Here is a 20,448-nt window from a genome sequence, read left to right as displayed (position 1 = left end):
AGGAACAAGAAACATCGGCACGGTTACATGGTTAGTAAATACTACTTCATAAAATATTTATAGATATAGATTTAAATGAAATGTATACATTCAAATCGATTCAAGACTAAGCAGACAGCTTTGAGACTGCGCATATCTGTTTTTAGGTTGTTAAAAACTTTTAAATTCAAATGTACAAAACATAATTTTCTGATGTTTCATACGTCTCTCGGCTCAGGTGACTGTATCTTTGTTTATATGAACATTCATCTCACAACTTTTATTTCAACTAATTCAATTGTGAAGGTATATTTTCATAATTTTGCCTGTCTACAGTCAAGTCACCTTTATTTATATAGTGCTTTTTACAATGCAGATTGTGTCAAAGCAGCTTTACAGTGATAACTGGTATAGTTTTGACTGCGTAGCAGCTCTTAAAGAATAGTGTCAATGCGGGCATATCAAAGCACTGTTGATTATCAAATGTGAAGTGTAACATACAGTAACATTCTGTGTCAGAATTTCTCAAAATATCTAGCATACACAATAATACTTAAGAGTTCTAAAAAAGGCTTTTAGAACTCTTTAATACGCATAAATGCTCCCATTTTGTTGCAAGAAAAAATGAGAAAATATAATCAGGTGATCTTAACTATGTATTATTGATGACATAATCATAATGTACTAATCTGATTTACTGATCTCATGCAGTATTTAATATCTTATTATATAAGTGATATTTTATTAATTTTGCTGTCACAGTTGATGAATCCGCTGTCTCATTCTGGTGTCTTTGTGTTTGTGTGGGTGTGTCTGGTTGATTGTTTCGTGTGGGCGTCACCGCTGATTGTTTGATCAGCGGCAGCTGTGTGCAATTACCATCTGCCTATTTTACGCCTTGCCTTTCGTCTCGTGTTTGTCAGATCGTTGTTTGGAGTCCTGGTGTTGTGTCCTGTGCTCTCTCGTGTTTGTTTGTTCCCCGGAGTGGATTATCTCGTCGTTGTTTCCTGTTCCTGTTCTTCGTTGGACTCTCACGTTGGATTGCACTCACGGACTCACGGCACCTTCTCACCTCACCACTGGATTCCCGCTGCCCAACGAAGTCCCTGCGTCACCACTCTCCTGTTGTTGTCTTCTTCGTTTGCTGACATACTCTGGTGTGAAGCTCTATAAAGAGATTAACTTGCAATTGCATCTGTCATTCCTTCTGTGACATTTTGCATTGTTCATTATAGTAGCTTGAGATCCAGAAGTGTTGTGAGAATTTTTTTTTTTAAAAATTAACTTTTCAGGCACACGAATCTCAACAATGGTGACAATAAACAAACAAAAAAACGTTATGCCGCAATTCATTCTGGGTACCAGTAAAGTACAAAACTGCCTTTTCTGGTCCCAAATGCCCCACTGCTTTACATGTTGTGCAGCTCAAACTTGATTTTTCCATTACAAGCCAGGGGTAGTAGGTCTGTCTATCTCTGAATTGAGCTTCTATTCAGTTGTGCATACCATTTCTGACCTGTCGCTACATGTCCCAAACTCTTTTCCATTGCAAGCACTCTCCTCTCCCTCCAAATACAACCTGCAATTTACCTCCTCTTGCTGTTGAACCTGGCTAGCTGGTGCTGTGGGGTGCATTTCCCAAAAGCAACTATAGTCGCAAGTTCTGTCATTACCAACAGAGATCAATGGAACTTGTGACAATATTTGGCTAACAATGTTTTTGAGAAATGCCCCCCTGCTCGGTTAACTGTGCCAGTAACCTCCTGCACCTTAACTCTCTTTGACATTTTGCTGTGCACAATTCTGATCTCTACTTCCAATTTTTTGGCTTTTTTCTGCATATGTGATGTTCACAGTGTTTTCTCTACTTGATTCACATTTATAAAGAGAACAATCTAAACAAGTGTTTCCCAACCACATTCCTGGAGGCCCCCCAACACTGCACATTTTGCTTGTCTCCCTAATCAAACAAACCTGATTCAGACCAGCAGCTTATTAGTAGAGACTCCAAGACCTGAAATGCATGTGTGTGCAGTGTTGGGGACCTCCCGGAATGTGTTTGGGACACACCGATATAAACTAATAAAGAATGTGAAATTTGCTTGCAAATTTTCACATAAATGATATATATTATTTTAATTCTATGTTATTACTTTCATTATTAAATCATGTGAGGTACCAGATTAGAGGTCCACATGTTAAGAGTGAACTACTTCAGATCTTTTTTTTTTTCTGCAGCTGTTAATCAGTGAAGGGCGATGCCGTCTGTTGAAGAACTGCTTGAGAAATCACTGAATGAACTGGTAAAAGCTGAATTGAAGAAGTTTCAGTGGCACTTGAAGAATGATCATGATTGTATATCACAGTGTGAAATGGAGAATGCAGATAGGTTAAAAACTGTGGATAAGATGGTGGCTTGTTTTGGCCGAAAAGAAGCTGTGAAGATCACAGTGGAGATCCTGAGGAAGATGAACCAGAATAATCTGGCTGAGCAGCTGGAGAACAATCACAAGCAAGGTAACGTTAATTCACAGTGACTGTGATGGTTTGACTATTTGCTTTGCTGATGTGTTTGTGTGATTTATGTATCACAGTGAATGATGCTCTCTCTCTCTCTCTCTCTCTCTCTCATACACACACAGTACTACAGGTTGATGGCAGTATGAAGGCATCTATCTCTGTTGGAGCTGATTCAAAACAGAGCTTGGGTAAATTATAATCACTGCCTGTACATGGAAACAAGAGAAAATATAGCAGTAAGCAGCAGATACAGGGCCATGCCAAACTTTTAATGACTGAGCAGCATGGCTTAAACATGATCTGAGTTAAATGGTATTAGGAATGGTAATAGGAATAAAAAAATAAATAAAAAAAAGTTATTCAGAAATTTTAAAATGTAAACCAAATTTTTAGGGATGAGCGATATACCATCAACTGGCAGTGATTTTGGATTATCTCTATTGTGGTTACACTTATGTGAAGTTTTAGTGCTGTGCCTTCATGAAGGTTTATTGCATGAGTTTTTATGCCTAACAAGTAATTTTTAAACCGTTCAAGCGCAATAAGCTGTGAATAAGAACTTTATTCAATACTCTCGCTCTGTCTGAGAGCTGAGATCATTTTTACTTGTAGTAGTTAGGCTAGTACTTTTGCTGGGATATCAAAATTCATGTTGAAAAGTATGAAATTTCAATGGTATCAAAAATCATAACCTTATTTCAAGCTGAAATAACTATATTTAGAACTATATATCATTAGCATGAAATAAAATTACTAAAATGATTATGATATATATGATATAGGTATTCATGTGACTTGACATGAGTCAAGGTATATTCATGACCACACATGTTGTCAATTTAAGCATAATCTGTGTAAGATTGTGCATGTAAAGTCAAGTAAAATCAAGTCACCTTTATTTATACAGCGCTTTTTACAATGCAGATTGTGTCAAAGCAGCTTTACAGTGATAACTGGTATATAACTTTGGCTGCACAGCAGCTCTTAACCCTCTGGAGTCTGAGGCTGATTTTGGGCCCTGGAGAAGTTTTGACATGCTCTGACATTTGTGCTTTTATCAGTTGATTATAAACATATTAATGACAAAAGTGTCATTACACTGTATTCAGCACAAACTAGGCTACCATAATATGTGAGGAACATGTATGTACATGTTTGTGTTTTTAAAGGAATAATGTTTATGCGTGGTTATTGAAAAAAAAAAAAAAAAAGTAACTGAAACAATACCTCAAAATGCATACTAAATGTTTTTTCACAAGACTTTTGAGAATTGTATATTTTAGTGTAGAGTTTTTGCTTCAAAATGATGTGGAAATGATCCTCCCTACTCTGACACATAAAACATTGTATTGATTTTAAATTTCTAAGACACTTTTTGTTTAGGTAGGCCATATGCGAAGAGGTGTGACTCTTCATGAATAATGAAGTGATTTACACCTGGGGAGATTAAGACCCTGCCCCTAATGAGCCGCATAATGAGCCATTCAGTCAGGAATGTGACTGAGTCAACTAAGAAAATGCAAAGACAAGACATATCATTGTTTTTTTTCTTTTTTATTTAAAATAAAGTTAACAATATAATCCACATATAAACTAGGGTCAAAGGCACATTTTGTGTATACAGGCAAATAAAGGTAAGGTTTATAAAAAAAGCCCACTTTTACACCCTATACATAACCTGCTTGATCACATATAGATAATCTTTGCAGCCCAATGGTCAGTGAGAGGTGGTGAACAGAGAATCTGAACAGTCACACATCTGTGTGCCATTTTTGAAAACAGTTCCTTTTCAACTGAAGACACAAGTAAATGTCACATGCCTGGCATTTCCAAGGTGTGTCTTGCCTTTTACCAAGCTGTACTTTGCAAAGCATGCAGTTCCGACGACCAGCGGTGGCATTATTCCTTGCATTTTGAACATTTTGAAGAGACTCTTAGGAGTGTGTTCATCAGCAGGACGCAGCTGTGGTCCAGGTTCCCGTGCAGGTAGGAATCTCAGAGTCTGTGGAACCATGTCAGTGTCATTATCTGTTTTCCATGACAGAGCTGAATGCCTGTTGCTTGTCTGAATGTTTTTCTTGGCCTTTTTTGCAAGGGGTTTTGGAGCACTCTCATTAGGGCTATAGCTGGAGAAAAAAAAAACAGTGAGATGGTTATTACACAAGGAGCTATACTATTTGCATCATCAATAACTAATACTAATATAATGTTTATTATTGTATATATTAACATTACCAAGCACTAATGCTAATATATTGTGCACGCATAAGAAAGAAAGCCATACAGACACATATATACATACACTACCGTTCAAAAGTTTGGGATCACTAAGATTTTTAATGTTTTTAAAATACGTTTCGTCTGCTCACCAAGGCTACATTTATTTAATTAAAAATACAGTAAAAACAGGAATATTGTGAAATATTATTCCAATTTAAAATAACTGTGTACTATTTAAATATATTTCACAAAGTCATTTATTCTTGTGATGTCAAAGCTGAATATTCACCATCATTACTCCAGTCTTCAGTGTCACATGATCCTTCAGAAATCATTCTAATATGCTGATTTGCAGCTCAAGAAACATTTCTGAACAATTGTAAACAATAAATGTCTCTTGAGTAGCAAATCCTCATATTAGAATGATTTCTGAAGGATCATGTGACACTGTAGACTAAATAGTACACAGTTATTTTAAATTGGAATAATATTTCACAATATTACTGTTTTTACTGTATTTTTAATTGAATAAATGTAGCCTTGGTGAGCAGACGAAACTTATTTTAAAAACATGAAAAATCATACCGATTTCAAACTATTGAACGGTAGTGTACATAGGCCTACCATATAGTGGGTGAACATGTACTTACTCTTTCTCATTTCCGCCTGTGTTGCTGGGTGCCCTCTTAGTGGGAATTGCAGGTGAATGCGAGAGTGATGGATCCACATTCCTAAAAAAACAAATTGTAAAAAAAAAAAAAAACCCTGTTATTATTAGCATATAAGATACTACTCTCATACCATTACCTATGCATAACTGACAGGAAAGTAACAGGTATACAAGCATGCTGTATATTTGTTTCGTTTAAAAGTAGACACTTAAAGCTTTGCAAAGACATATCTCTCATGTCCATGTAGCATGTATAAGCCGTCTATTTTAGTTACTTTTAGTGACGTTTTAGAATGATGTTTGCAGAGACGGAGATGGCAGGACAGCACACCCTGTATATTTTATTTATTTTTAAAAAGCACAAAGTTTTATTTTGATTGTGAGTGTACACAAAAAAAAGAAGACATTCTATAGTTTCATTTGATATATTACTTATGTCTCTATGATAAAAAATGACGGAGTATTTTAAGTCTGTTTTGCTGCAATGTGAAAAAAAAACTGCAAAACGCGCCGGCGCGTTTTTAGACCTCAGAGTGTTAAACAGTTAAAGGGTTAGTTCACCCGTAGTACACAGAAGCCTGCACTGTCTATACAATGTAAACAGCATAGGAGACTAACAGGTGCACAAAAAGTTGGATTGGATACATTGGATAGTTCGCCCTAAAACGAAAATTACCCCATCATTTATTCACCCTCAAGCCTTTCTTGGTGTATATGACTTAGTTCTTTAAGCTAAACACAGTCAGAGTTATATTAAAATTATCCTGGCTCATCCAAGCTTTATAATGGAAGTGATTGGAGTTTTTCCCGGAAGGGAATCAATGCTTTGTGAAAAAAAAAAAAAAAAAAAAAAAAAAAAAAAAAATCCTTATTTGAAAAAAAGCATTAACCCTCTGGGGTCTGAGGCTAATTTGGGGCCCTGGAGAAGTTTTGACATGCCCTGACATTTATGCTTTTTTCAGTTGCTTATAAACATATTAATGACAAAAGTCTCATTACACTGTATTCAGCACAAAGTAGGCTTCAATAATATGTGAGCAACAAGTATGTACTTTTTGAGAGAATTATGTATTATATGCATGTTTTTAAAAAAAAAAAAAAAAGTCACTGAAATAAGGCCTCAGAACACATACTATATATTTTTTCACAAGACTTTTGGGAACTGTTTATCTTAGTCTAGAATTTTTGCTTCAAAGTTATGTTAAAATCATTCTGCCTACTCAGACACATAAAACAATGTATTGATTTTAAATTTCACGGAGGCTCAATACATTGAGTCATCGTCTACATTGACGACATACTGACTTATTCTGATAATATGGAGGAACATATCCAACAGATCAGACAGGTCCTGCAAAGATTAATTCAATACCAGTTATACGCCAAAGCAGAAAAATGTGAGTTCCACAAAACAGTAACATCCTTCCTTGGATACGTTGTAATTATATATCTTGTCTGACTACCTGTTGCTGATCCTGTTGTTACCCGTTACTGATCCTTTGCTGCCTGCCTTTGACCCCCGCCTGTTACCTTGATCTGTGAGTGATATCTGCCTGTACTGACCTACTGCCTGTTATCTGACCACGACTCTGCCTGTCCCTGTTATACCTGTCTGCTCCTGTTTGACCCTGCCTGTATGACCACGATCTTTATTAATAACACTTTCGAGAGCCATGTCTCTGAAACATGATAATAGGCCCTACTTGACTTGATTTCCACCCCATTCTCACTCACGAGTGGTCCGATACTGCCGCATGTCCCAGTGAATTCTATACTGGCAACAAAGCGGGACATTCAAGCGCTTAACATGAAAAATAAGCGCTTAATGTGTAGATGATATTGGAGGAGCAAATTCACTACACCTTATAAGCAGCCAATATGAACACAATTAATAACACGTTAAGCATTTTCCTTGGAAATAAAACACAGTTATGAAGAAAACGCTAATGCATTAAGACACTGATATTAAATGACCCCTGCTCTAATGTTAGAGCGCTAAACATGTGGCTATAAGTTTTTAAACATGTAATGTTTAAATTAAAATATAAATGTAAAAATAATAATAATAGTAATTTAACGAATGAAAATTAATCAATGTCATTTAGGCAGACTCTTGAAGCGAGTCATTCTATTGACGCCAGAAGAACAGGCACTAGAGGGCGCTTTAGCGTCTGTGTGTATGATGCAAAACACTGGAAATTAAATGTAGCTTTTTTACATATTAAATAAGTTGTATATCATTAATATTATTTTTCACAAAACAATAATCTTGCATAAGGAAAATTAGCTTGTATCTGCTAATTTCACTTTCTCTAGGCTATTGAGAAAACTAATGACAGCACTACTCATTGGTGACGCTGACATAATACTCTCATACCCGACGGCCTTTCCAACCGCCGGACTACACTCTTCAACCGAGCAATTCATCACTGGCACCATTTTAATTCCGTGTCTGCGTGAGTCGCTCAAACGCCACTTTATCTGAAGCCATTGCTGGTGTTGATGACTCCTGGCCAGCAAATGCTGACAGGCAGCGTTCTCAACTTATAAACTTGAAAAAAGACTGTCTTTCCTACACAACTGAAACTTTAAAATTCCTTCCAAAAACACTTATAAATGATCACAAAGAAAGGAAAGTTTTAGAGAAAAAAAACAGAAACTCTGCTCAGAGAGAGAGAGAGAGAGAGAGAGTGTTTACTGATTAACTGTGTCACTTTGTGTGTGTTTTCTAGTGTGGATCATGGAGGAGAGATCAGGATTACAGCAGGAGTGAGCAAATGTATGTCTACACACACACTCACAAAAACTCTCACACACACATTCACACTCTGTCTTTCTCTTAATAACTAAACATTTAACACTTAAAGGTCTTTCCCTCAGTAACACATAAAATAACACTTACCCCTGGTTTCACAGACAAGGCTTGTCCTAGACTAAAATGCATGTTTGAGCTGTTTTAAAGGTGCTACAGAGGATCTTTTCGTCGACTGAGAAACCAAAGAGTTTTTGAAATGAGCGCATGCATAAGAACAACCCCCCTCATTTCGAGGGAACTCCTCTCAAAACTCGTGCACCGGCATTCGCTGTGTCGTGTTTTTTGGATTCATTATGTCGGACTCACCGCAGGTAACTCATAATCTGCAGTTGTTACTCCTGTCTCCTGACAAAAACATTGCATGCGGCGCCTGTGGAGTGTGGAAAGTTACTGGAGCGCGCAGCACACACGTCTCTCACAAGGAACGTCATGGCAGTGATTGACAAGCCAGAGGGCCAATCCGCGCATGTCTCTCACAAGGAACATAATGGCAGTGATTGACAAGCCAGAGGGCCAATCGTTTACGCGATGGCTGATGTTTTAATGCCCTACCTCGTGCACAGATGATGTATATTAATATTATTCCTTTCAGTGCACCTAATAAATGGTCTTTTATCAGTTAGTAAAGACAGTTTCAAGTAATATTGCAAAAATGTATAAAACAAAACATCCTCTGTAGCACCTTTAACTGAAAGAAGACGTATCTTAAAATATATCACAGCCATTGTTTTGTCTCAAGATGAACACCAGTAATGTTTTTTTTGTTGTTTTTTTTTCTAATGAACTTTTATAAAAGTTACTTAAGATGAAAAAGCATTTGGCACATGGACAAATTAAAGTCAATGATTCATGGTCACAGAGTTAAAAAGGAGTTTTAATGTGAAATTAGTACATGTAGTTTTTGTTTTTGTTGCTGATTGTTTAGTATCTGGTTGATACGGGCACAAGGTCAGTAATGTTAATTTTATGTGTTTATATTTTGTATATCATTGCCATCGTTTATGCTGATTCAGTTGATCTAATTTGATTCATGAGTAAATTGAGGTTGTTTATGCTAAATGTTGTTTAATCAGTATTTTTTTCATATAACAGCGAATTGTTTTGTTTCATTGTCAAATCTATTGTATTTGCTTGTTTTAGCTCTTGATGTGTTTTATGGAGTCAATGAACAGAAAAGACTTAAAGGGATAGTTCACCCAAAAATGAAAATTTTATGTTTATCTGCTTACCCCAGCGCATCCAAGATGTAGGTGACTTTGTTTCTTCAGTAGAACACAAATGATGATTTTTAACTCCAACCGTTGCCGTCTGTCAGTCTTATAATGTGTGTCAATGGGTACTTCGTCTATAAGAGTCAAAAAACATGCACAGACAAATCCAAATGTTGGATGTTTTTTGAGTCTTACAGATGGAGTTCCCATTGACACACATTATAAGACTGACAGACCGCAACATTTGGAGTTAAAAATCATCATTTGTGTTCTACTGAAGAAACAAAGTCACCTAAATCTTGGATGCGCTGGGGGTAAGCAGATAAACATCAAATTTTCAATTTTGGGTGAACTATCCCTTTAAAAAAGGAAGACATTCACAGGCAAATTTCTTTTATTCAAGCGGGCTGCTATAAATAGCTTTCTGGTCATCTGAAAGTGTTAATTATCTTGCTGTCAATGGAGGCCTGATAAATAACACTGATAAATAATGACAGAGTCATGAAATACAGTCATAGACTTTGCCTTTTATATCAGGCTTATCAAAACTTCTTTAAAAGCTCGCCTGTTTTGATTCTCCATTTTAATCTTAAATTAGTTGCTTGGTAACAGACTTGAGAGTTGATAGCATGTTTGCAATCATGTGACTGATTACGTGCAAAATTCAGATGGGGGCAGGAAGTGAAAAGCAGAATAAACGAGATGGAGGAAACATGCTGTTTTAGACACTGTTACAAGAGAGGTATAAACAGAAAATCACAACATACAGTATGTTGGACATGATCATTACATTATAAAGAGGAACAATTTTTCTACTGAATTGGGATATTTACTTCTCCAGTTCCCAGTTGTGTAAAACACCTCAAGTTTTTCCCTTAAGTATGAGACTTAAGGCATGATTTCCCCTTACCTATGGGCATGACTTAAGGGTGTTGCATATAAAGTCTTTGATATAATCACTTAAACCTCTAAGTATTTCAGAACAGCGAACCGGGTTCCCTTTCGAAAGGGAACTTCAACTCTGTGCTGAAATTGCGCTATGGGGAACGTCACTCGTGACAGGTGCTTGAAATGCCAAGAATCACACAACTCCAATCCTATTGGCCGGCGACAGCCTATGACGTCGAACGGCGCGAACTGTGACGTATAAAGGGAGCACCTGAGGAAGCAGCCAACATCTTCTTGTCTTTTCGGGACTGTTTTGTTCGTGCCTGTCTCACCACTCCGGTAAGATTGTCTCTATCATGGCTGAAAAACGTTTCAGGAATTGTGCTGATCTCTGAGGACACACACGACCTGTGCGTTATGTGTCTGGGCGAGGAGCACGCACGGACAGTGCTTGAGGGTGCTGTCTGTGTTAATTGTGAGCGTCTGCCCATGAGGACGCTCCGTTCTCGTCTGGCCCTCTTCTGGTCGGCCTTCTTTCGGCCGCCTGACGCTATTGCTTTGGAGCTCGTCTTTCCTCGCTTGTAGGATTTAGATGAGCCCAAGCGTGGCTATGGTCTTTTCAGGTTATAGCTAGCGGCTAGGCTAGGACTAGGTTAGATGTTTGTTTACATCAGCACCATTTTTCACTGTTTGTGTTTTCCTAGTTCTGGCTCTCTCCCGAGGGAGTTGTTGCCGTATGGCCTTTTTTCCCCCTATCATTTTGTAATGTAGGTGCTATAGCTTTAACAGCTAGGTTTAGGCTGTTTTTAGCCTTCCTGTTGCTGTTTTGCACAGGTGGTAGGCCCTTATCTTCGAGGAGATAAGTTATGCAGTGCTGCCAGGCCCCACTTTTCAGTGTTCCTGTGTTATTTTGAGTTTATAGCTAAGGTTATAGGCTGTTACTAGCCTTCCTGGTGCTGTTTTCTCTCAGGTGGTGGCCCTTATCTTCGAGAAGGTGAGTTTGCAGTGCTGCTAGGCCTCACTGTTAGAACCTTTTTCATGCCGATAATGACATCACGTGAACCCCTTGATTTACATTTCAGTGCCAGATTACGATGCTAATGTTTTTAGCTTTCGTTTTCTAGGGTTCATCTCAGATTTCAGTAACAATCTGCTGTGATACATTTATCCTTTCTGGATGGCATGTGTTACAAAGCATTTATGTTTGCTTTGGGTTCTAAGCTTACATACATACATGCATACATATGTGAGCTTACTCATGTGCTGCCACAGGTAACACCTGTTTTCTGTGATAGCAGGCTATGGTTAGCCTCTATCTGTGAATACGGTGTTTGGTTGTACTCCCTGTTTGAATAAGGAAATGTGTTTCACTGAGTGCATCACCTGTTGGATTGCACACTCAGGTTGAGTGTAGAGGATCTTATTCTGGTTAGAATAGTGTTTTCTCTGTTTACTCCCTGTTGATCTATGAACCATAGCAGCTGTCTTGCATTGCTGATAAATTGTTGGCTCTTTGTGGTAGCCTCTCTTATCACAGCTTATTTTCTGGACGCTGTTGGTGATGATCATGAGTTTGCTCATGTATTTTTCATCACTGCCTAAGGCATTTGCTCACGCTGTCTGGGGTGACAGGCCTGTTTGGCCTTCCTCGGACCGTGATAGAATGTTTTATATGTACTGAGGTACATTGCCTGTTGGAGTGTGTAGGCTTAAGCTCAGACTTGGTAGTAACTTCCTCATTTAATGTGTAAGTTTAGTTCTGCCCCCTTGAGCTTGGGTCCTGTTATGACCACGGGCTGACGCCACATGGTGCTAAAGTAGTAGGCCTGACCAGGCTGGGTTGGTCCTGTTTTTAGGCTCTTTTCATGGTTTGTTATGTTCTTGACTTATGCCGCCTTTGGCCATGCCCACCTCTACATGAATAGACCCCACATTAGGCCTTTCGTTGAGTTCTGGTGTGTTGTATGTACTTCTTTTAAACCCGAGGGTTTTTCAAGTATCTGCATATGGGCTTACCCTAGTCTTGAACGTATCACCATGAATGGGTCTTGGGTAACACTAGCTGACGCCGCGTGTTTATGGGTTGTAGGCCTTCGCAGGCCTTCTTTGTGTCACGCTGAAAGTTGGCTTTGTTCACCTCTTGGTTTCCTTTAGCTCTAGTTGAGCTAAATAGCTACCCTGTCTATTTCTCGGTTCTATTTTTGCTCCTAGAACTTTAGTGGCCGCTGGTTGACACCGCGTGCGATGGGTAGGCCTTCAGAGGCCTCCTATGTAGCATGCTGGTTATTTCCCTAAACTTTTGTCACCGGCTGGCCGAGGCTCAGGCTGGCTCATGACTTCCTTTGCAGTCGGTCTGTCTAGCCTGAACCTCGATAACACTGCCACGAGCTGATGCCACTTGTCTCCTGAGGTTATAGGCCCCTTCTTTAGCGCTTGTTGGCGTACGCTGTACTCCTCTTGCTTAAAGAGTAGAAAGGTGCTTTTACCGAGTACACTGCTCGTTGGTCTGTGTTGGACGGGCTGTTTTTGTGGGCACCCACAGCTACCTAATTACTGGGTTGGTCATGTTTGCAGCATGTTTGTCAGTTCTCTGGCCTTCTGGGCCATCCTGATTACCACCTGGTTGTTGGGTCCATGTTGTTTATCAGTTCATTGTTAGAACTTATAGCCATGTTGTAGGCCCCTATTTTAGTCTGCCTCCTTGGTCATGTGCCTACAGTACGGTCTGTCTGATAGGTGAGCTTCATACTCCCCTCTGGGTTGCCTGTGTAATTGTGCCTAGCTCCCTAAGCCGGTCTTGGTAGAACTTCTATGAAGTCTCCTGTTCAGACTGGCCCCCAGGCTGGTTTGTGCTCCCCGGTACCTGGGTTCTCTAGCGCACAGCCTCCTCAGCGCTTTTCAGAAGCTGAGTAGATCCTAGGATGAGTGGTCTTACTCCCCTCAATACGAGGGTTTATAGTGCTTAGCTGAGTTCCACTCTCCAGATGCCCATCTCTGCGTGTGGGTTTGAGTTGCTTACTGCCCCTTGCAGTCGCTCTTTCCTGCTTTCCTCTTGGAGTTTGCGCATTGGAGATTCTGTTATCAGACAAGGTTGGCCCTCACTATGTTTGGCTCTGCTAAATTGGTACGGCCTCCTTAGTGGCGTCAGGGGTGAAGTTTTCCCCCTAGTGTCTGGCCGGGATTCCTATAGGTTTCCTGGCCGCATTCCCTTTAAGTGACCACTTCTTTCGAGTTGTTGGTTTCAGATGCCTTCAGAGGCTTTTGAGAAAGGCTGCTTTTAGGCTCGACTTTGGCTGTTGGCCGTAGGGAATGCTGTCACTGACAGCCTTGGAGAGTTGCTCCCGGTTTTTCCCTGGAACTGCCGGACGTTTGTCCAGAACCTTTGGGCATGCACTCTCCTTCAGCATGGAGGCGTGGGTATATCGTTACCCATAGCGCAATTTCAGCGAAAGGGAACGTCTCAGGTTACGCATGTAACCATGGTTCCCTGAGAACAGGGAACGAGACTCTGCACTTTCCTGCCATGCTTCGGGGTGCCTGCGGAACAGTCCCTCAAAGACAAGAAGGTGTTGGCTGCTTCCTCAGGCGCTCCCTTTATATGTCACGGTTCGCGCCGTTCAACGTCATAGGCTGTCGCCGGCCAATAGGATTGGAGTTGTGTGATTCTTGGCATTTCGAGCACCTGTCACGAGTGACGTTCCCCATAGCGCAATTTCAGCGCAGAGTCTCGTTCCCTGTTCTCAGGGAACCATGGTTACATGCATAACCTGAGATGTTTTCCTATATTAAGGAAAATAGTACTTAAGGTGCTTTATGCAACTGAGCACAGACATCCTTCTACTCCAGAAAACAAATGAAAGAATACAAAACTATGGAGGCATACTACTTATTTATTAGCGGCTGCATATGCCAGTTGTTTTAACTTTTGACAAAGGGGTCACAACACACACTCATTATCCGACTTGGCTCCCGACTGCAAGCCCAGGATTATAAGCCACTTTTCCCTGTGCTTTTCAGTCAGTTTCTTGCAGTTTCCCCCTGATGAACAACAACTTTTGGTACACGATAAAAGCTCTTTGTGGTTTCTGGGTTTGATCGATTAGAGCAAAATTAGAGCATTTAATAATGACCTCCCCGTGACGTCATGTGCAAACAACCTATTGCTGAACTCGATGGAGCAGTTTAAGATTTCCTAACTACAGATAAGATGTGATATTGTAAGATAGGATAAGAATCCTAAATCAAGTTAAGATTTGCTCCTCTAATACAAATGTGAAAATATCCTAAATTAACTTGTCAGTTCCCTTTCGAGGGAACTCGCGCTGCATCCGATAGGAACGCTTTGGGAACACCTCCAGCGTGATAGCGTCTGATGCACGATTGTCAACTAGTCCAATGGCGAGAGTGAACGTCACGGGCGGGTGACGTCACAACCAGGAAAGGATAAATACACATCTGGTGCAACCGGCTTCAGCTTTTCCGCCTCAGCAAAAGCGCTCTATGTGAAACTGTCTCTGTCTATTTATTGTTGTCTGTCCCGTTATCATACAGCACAATATCACAGTTATGGCGAACACACAAGCATTTAAACCGTGTGCTCCTCCCTGCCCTCGTTTTCTCACGGGTGGGGATACACACGATTTGTGCGTTATGTGTTTGGGAGCGGAGCATGCTCTTTCAGCCTTCGAGGGGGCTGAATGCGAGCATTGTGAAAAACTTCCCCTGAGGACGTTCCGCTCCCGCCTCGCACTTTTCGAGGAAAGTGCGCAGGCAAGCGTTCCCCACGGCTCTGGACCCGCTGCTGCCGAGGCAGCGCGGAGAAAGATGTCGTGGGGCTCGCAGATGGATCTGTCAGCGGGGCTTGAGACGAGCACGAGTGCTTTTTCTCAGCCTTCACCTGGCAGATCCCGCGCCCCCTCTCTGGTGTCAGAAGCCCGCCCCGCGGCTTCTTCCACCCAGGGAGAGGGCTCGTCGCATCAGCACTCTAGTTCTGAGGAATTAGACGCGCTGAGCGTCGATATGGGGGAAGATGACTCGCCATCACTTTCCCCTGAGTACGAGGAGCTGGTGGATGTGCTTTCTCGTGCTGTGTCTAAATTAAACATCAAGTGGCCGGCCGAGAATTTTGGCGCTCGTCCAAAAAGCAAATTGGACGAGCGTTTTCTGTCATCAAACAAAGCACTTCCACCACGGGGCCTTCCCTTTTTCCCTGATTTGCATGATGAGATATCTAGAACTTGGAAAAAGCCATATTCATCACGTCTTTTCAGCCCTCATGTGAAGCACTACTCCAATATAAGAGGGCTGAAAGAGCATGGTTATGGGGCGATGCCCCGGGTTGAACAGACACTTGCGAGTTATCTGTCCCCGGGTTCAGCATCATCCCTGAAGGCCCCCACGCTTCCCACTAAACCACTAAAAGCTACATCAGGGTTAGTGGGAAAAGCGTATACGGCAGCAGGTCAGGCTGGTGCGTGCTTGCATACTATGGCTATTTTGCAAGCGTACCAAGCAGACCTGTTGAAGGATTTGGATGGTGGGGAGGGGATTGGCCCGGACGCTGTTCGAGAACTTCGTCGAGCCACAGATCTGTCTCTAAGAGCCACCAAGGAGACCGCCAGAGCTGTTGGGCGGTCTATGTCAGCCTTGGTGGCGACAGAGAGGCACCTGTGGCTTAATCTGTCTGATTTAAAGGATAAAGACAGGGCCTTTCTCCTCGACGCTCCGCTTGCACCATCTGGCCTGTTCGGCGACGCAGTCACATCTGTTGTCGACAGGTTCCAGGAAGCTAAAAAGCAGGCGGAGGCGTTTAAAAAGTATCTTCCACGCCGCCATCCACCTTCTGGGGCTGCTGGGCGTGAGCAGTCCCAGCCGTATAGCTCCTCGTATCGAGCGCAGCAGAAAGAGAGTGTCGCCTCTCGAGCTCCACCCCAAAGACACGGTGGGCCGGGACGGCACTCTCAGCCCAAGCCTTCCAAGCCGAAGACAGACCTGAGGGTTTTGCTTCAGGCGAAGAAGGCTGGGCAGAAGAAGTCCTGACGCCAGTGGCGTCAGACTTCTGAGGGCAGCCCCACACGTGGTGGTGCGGTACACACCTCAGTATACGGTGCCCGTTCCACCTCGTGGCCCTCAGGGGGCCGTTCTGCCAACCCCGCCACCTTTGGTGCTTCGGGGCGCAGCGGCTCCCACCGAATTAGTGACGCAGTGTTCAGAACATCAACACGACACTGCGTCACATCCTCTGAGGAGGATAAATTTACATCAAAAATGTGCTGTGAACGAAACACCAGAGGCCAGCCTCGAGAGGCTGGTTCCCTTAGTAGATTTTCTGGTAGAGTGGAAATCTCTTCAAAATATCTCACGTTGGGTCCTGCAAATTATAGAGAAAGGTTACAAAATCCAGTTTTGGTGCCGTCCACCTCTATTCAAAGGAGTGCTGCATACGTCAGTGCTTCCTCAGCAGGCTTTGGTGTTGGAACAAGAAATAAAAACCTTATTAGCAAAGGAGGCTATAGAGAGGATTCCGGTTGCCGACAGGGAGTCGGTGGTTTTACAGCCGGTATTTCTTGGTTCCAAAATAGGATGGGGGATTGCGCCCTATTTTAGATCTACGTCATGTGAATCGAGCAGTTCAAAAGCTAAAATTCAAGATGCTGACGTTAAGTCAAATCGTGACTCAAATCAAATCCGAGGATTGGTTTGTCACAATAGATCTCAAGGACGCATACTTCCATATCTCCATCCTTCCACAGCACAGGAAGTTCCTGAGGTTTGCTTTCGGGGGCGAAGCATACCAATTTCGGGTTCTTCCGTTCGGCCTAGCTCTCTCACCCCGCACATTCACAAAATGTGTAGATGCAGCTCTGGCCCCGCTCAGGCTGCAAGGCATACGCATCCTGAATTATATCGACGACTGGTTGATTTTGGCACAGTCAGAGGAGATGGCGGTTCGGCATCGAGATGTCGTTCTCGCACACATTCGGAAATTGGGGTTGAGACTGAATGCCAAGAGAAGCGTGCTTACTCCACAACAGAGGACCACTTTTCTTGGCGTGGTTTGGGATTCAGTGACAATGCGAGCATGTCTCTCTCCAGCTCGCATCACTGCTATTCTATCAGCCGTAAAAGAATTGAAGCTAGGCCAGTCATGCACTGTAAGGCAGTTTCAGAGACTGTTGGGTCTGATGGCAGCAGCGTCCAACGTGATACCTTTTGGCCTGCTGTACATGAGACCCTTACAGTGGTGGCTCAGGACCAAAGGGTTTTCCCCGAGGGGCAACCCACTTCGTATGATCAAGATCACGCGGCGCTGTTTCCACGCCTTGATCATATGGAAGAAGAATTGGTTCCTGTCCCAGGGCCCTGTGTTAGGAGCTCGATGTCGTCGTGTCACTTTGACGACGGACGCTTCTCTCACAGGCTGGGGAGCGGTAATGGAAGGCCGCTCAGCTCAGGGTCTGTGGAAGAGTCATCAGCTCTCGTGGCACATAAATTGCCTGGAGATGATGGCAGTTTTCAATGCGTTGAAGTTCTTCCTTCCAGACCTGAGGGGCCATCATGTGCTAGTCAGAACAGACAACACATCGGTGGTCTCGTATATAAATCGGCAGGGGGGTCTGCGGTCGCGCCCATTATACAAACTGGCACAACAGATCCTCCTGTGGTCTCTGGGGAAGATGCTCTCCTTGAGAGCTATCTATATTCCAGGGATTCAGAATATTGGAGCAGACACTCTGTCGAGGCAGGGGCTGAGGCCAGGGGAATGGAGACTTCACCCGGAGGTGGTGAAGCTCATATGGGAGATTTATGGCCAAGCGGAAGTGGATCTGTTCGCGTCTCAGGATACGACGCACTGTCCACTTTGGTTCTCCCTCACACATCCAGCTCCTCTGGGGCTGGATGCCATGGTACAGACGTGGCCGAGGCTGCGTCTGTATGCATTTCCCCCAGTTGTTTTGCTCCCGGGAGTTCTGGAGAAAGTTCGCCAGGAAGTGATAAGTCTATTGCTAGTAGCACCTCACTGGCCGAGCCGCATATGGTTTTCGGACCTGATAGCTCTTCTCGATGGCTCACCTTGGAAGATTCCGATCAGGAGGGACCTCCTGTCTCAGGCGGGGGGCACGATGCTGCATCCCCGTCCAGAAATGTGGAATCTGTGGGTTTGGCCTCTGAGGGAGCCAAGCTCATAGAAGCTGGTCTCTCAACTGAGGTTGTAGAGACCATTCTTCAGTCCAGAGCTCCTTCCACGAGGAAACTACACGCCTTGAAGTGGAAACTGTTCACTTCCTGGTGTCAAGAACGACAGTTGGATCCAGTCTACTGCCCGATTGGTTCAGTACTTGAGTTCCTACAGTGCCGTTTCTCATCTGGGTTAACCCCATCTACACTTAAAGTTTATGTGTCGACTATATCTGCTTACCATGCCCATGTGGATGGTACTACTGTTGGGAAGAACCCATTAGTCATTCGTTTCCTCCGTGGCACCCAGAGGCTGAGGCCTGCGATGCGCACGAGGGTCCCTGCTTGGGATTTGGCTATTGTGTTAGAAGGCCTATCTACAGCTCCATTTGAGCCTATTGAGTCAGTCTCAGATAAGTTCCTGACACTTAAGACTGTCTTCCTTCTCGCCATATCATCCCTTAAAAGAGTAGGAGACCTTCAGGCCCTTTCAGTGTCCCCGACCTGTCTTGAGTTTGCTCCGGGGATGGTCAAAGCCTTCCTTTACCCCAAACCTGGATATATTCCGAAGGTTTTGACTGTTCCAAGGCCTATTGTTTTGCAAGCCTTTTGTCCTCCTCCATTCATTACACCAGACCAGGAGAAGTCGAATGCTGTGTCCAGTGCGAGCATTGGACACATATGTCCACAGAACTGCCCTGTGGAGGAAAGCAGATCAGTTATTTGTGTGCTTTGGACCACATAACAGAGGTCGTTCAGCATCTAAACACACGGTAAGCAAGTGGATAGTCGAGGCTATTTCACTTGCTTACGAGGTCTCTGGCCAGCAGTGTCCATTAGCTGTCAGAGCACATTCGACTAGGAGTATGGCGGCCTCCAAGGCCTTAATCTCGGGGGTTTCCCTCAAAGAGATCTGCGACGTGGCCGGTTGGTCCTCGCCACTCACTTTTGTAAGGTATTATGACCTTGACCTGGACGCAGCTCCAGGATCATCGGTTTTGGTGTCTTAAGTGTGCCAGAGTTTCACACAGACAGGTATTTGTGATTATGGCGTTTTGGTATATCGTTCCCAAAGCGTTCCTATCGGATGCAGCGCGAGTTCCCTCGAAAGGGAACGTCTCAGGTTACGTATGTAACCATAGTTCCCTGAGATAGGGAACGAGACGCTGCGTCGCGTTGCCATACTCCCTGCATCCCTGTGATCGTTTTGCCTCGGCAGTATTTTGCTGAAGCCGGTTGCAACGGATGTGTATTTATCCTTTCCTGGTTGTGACGTCACCCGCCCGTGACGTTCACTCTCGCCATTGGACTAGTTGACAGTCGTGCATCAGACGCTATCACGCTGGAGGCGTTCCCAAAGCGTTCCTATCGGACGCAGCGTCTCGTTCCCTATCTCAGGGAACTATGGTTACATACGTAACCTGAGACGATCTGAACTTAGGACTTAAAGGGATAGTTCACCCAAAAATGAAAATTATCCGATGATTTACTCACCCTCAAATCATCCTAGGTGATTATGACTATCTTCTTTCAGACGAACACAATTGGAGATATATTTAAAAAATATACTGGCTTTACCATGCTTTGTAATGGTAGTGAATGGGGGAGTTTGAAGCCCCAAAAATGCATCCATTCATCATAAATATAATCCATATGATTCCGATGCATTTTTGAAAGAAAAAAAAATGTATTTAAAACTTTATAATCTAAAATTACTAGCTTCCACCTGCTTCTGAATTTTACACAAAATTAGGACAAACCGTTGAGTAATTTTTTTTTTTTTTTTTTTTTTTTTTTTTTACTTTTAACAAGCAGCAAAAATCATTTTTACAGTGTAGATTAAAAGATATGATAGACTGATAATTCCTGATTGTGATGTGTTTTATCTCCATCAGATTCCCATCGGCTCACTCTGGATCTGAACACAGTGAATAAACGCCTCCGTCTGTCTCAGAGGAACACAGTGA

General features: G+C 42.6%; 1 long non-coding RNA gene across 1 annotated transcript; it reads right to left on the bottom strand.

Moving 5' to 3' along the window:
• Nucleotides 1-4,037: 4,037 nt before the first annotated feature.
• On the bottom strand, nt 4,038-5,846 carry LOC125245212. Its single transcript, XR_007179452.1, has 2 exons — nt 5,370-5,846; nt 4,038-4,625 (listed from the first exon to the last, which is right to left on the bottom strand). It is a non-coding gene; the product is annotated as an uncharacterized LOC125245212 (long non-coding RNA).
• Between the last annotated feature and the right edge of the window lie 14,602 nt (nt 5,847-20,448).

Source organism: Megalobrama amblycephala, linkage group LG14, assembly GCF_018812025.1.
Source record: "Megalobrama amblycephala isolate DHTTF-2021 linkage group LG14, ASM1881202v1, whole genome shotgun sequence".
Classification (NCBI taxonomy): domain Eukaryota; kingdom Metazoa; phylum Chordata; class Actinopteri; order Cypriniformes; family Xenocyprididae; genus Megalobrama; species Megalobrama amblycephala.
This window is presented reverse-complemented; position numbering and strand designations above follow the sequence as displayed.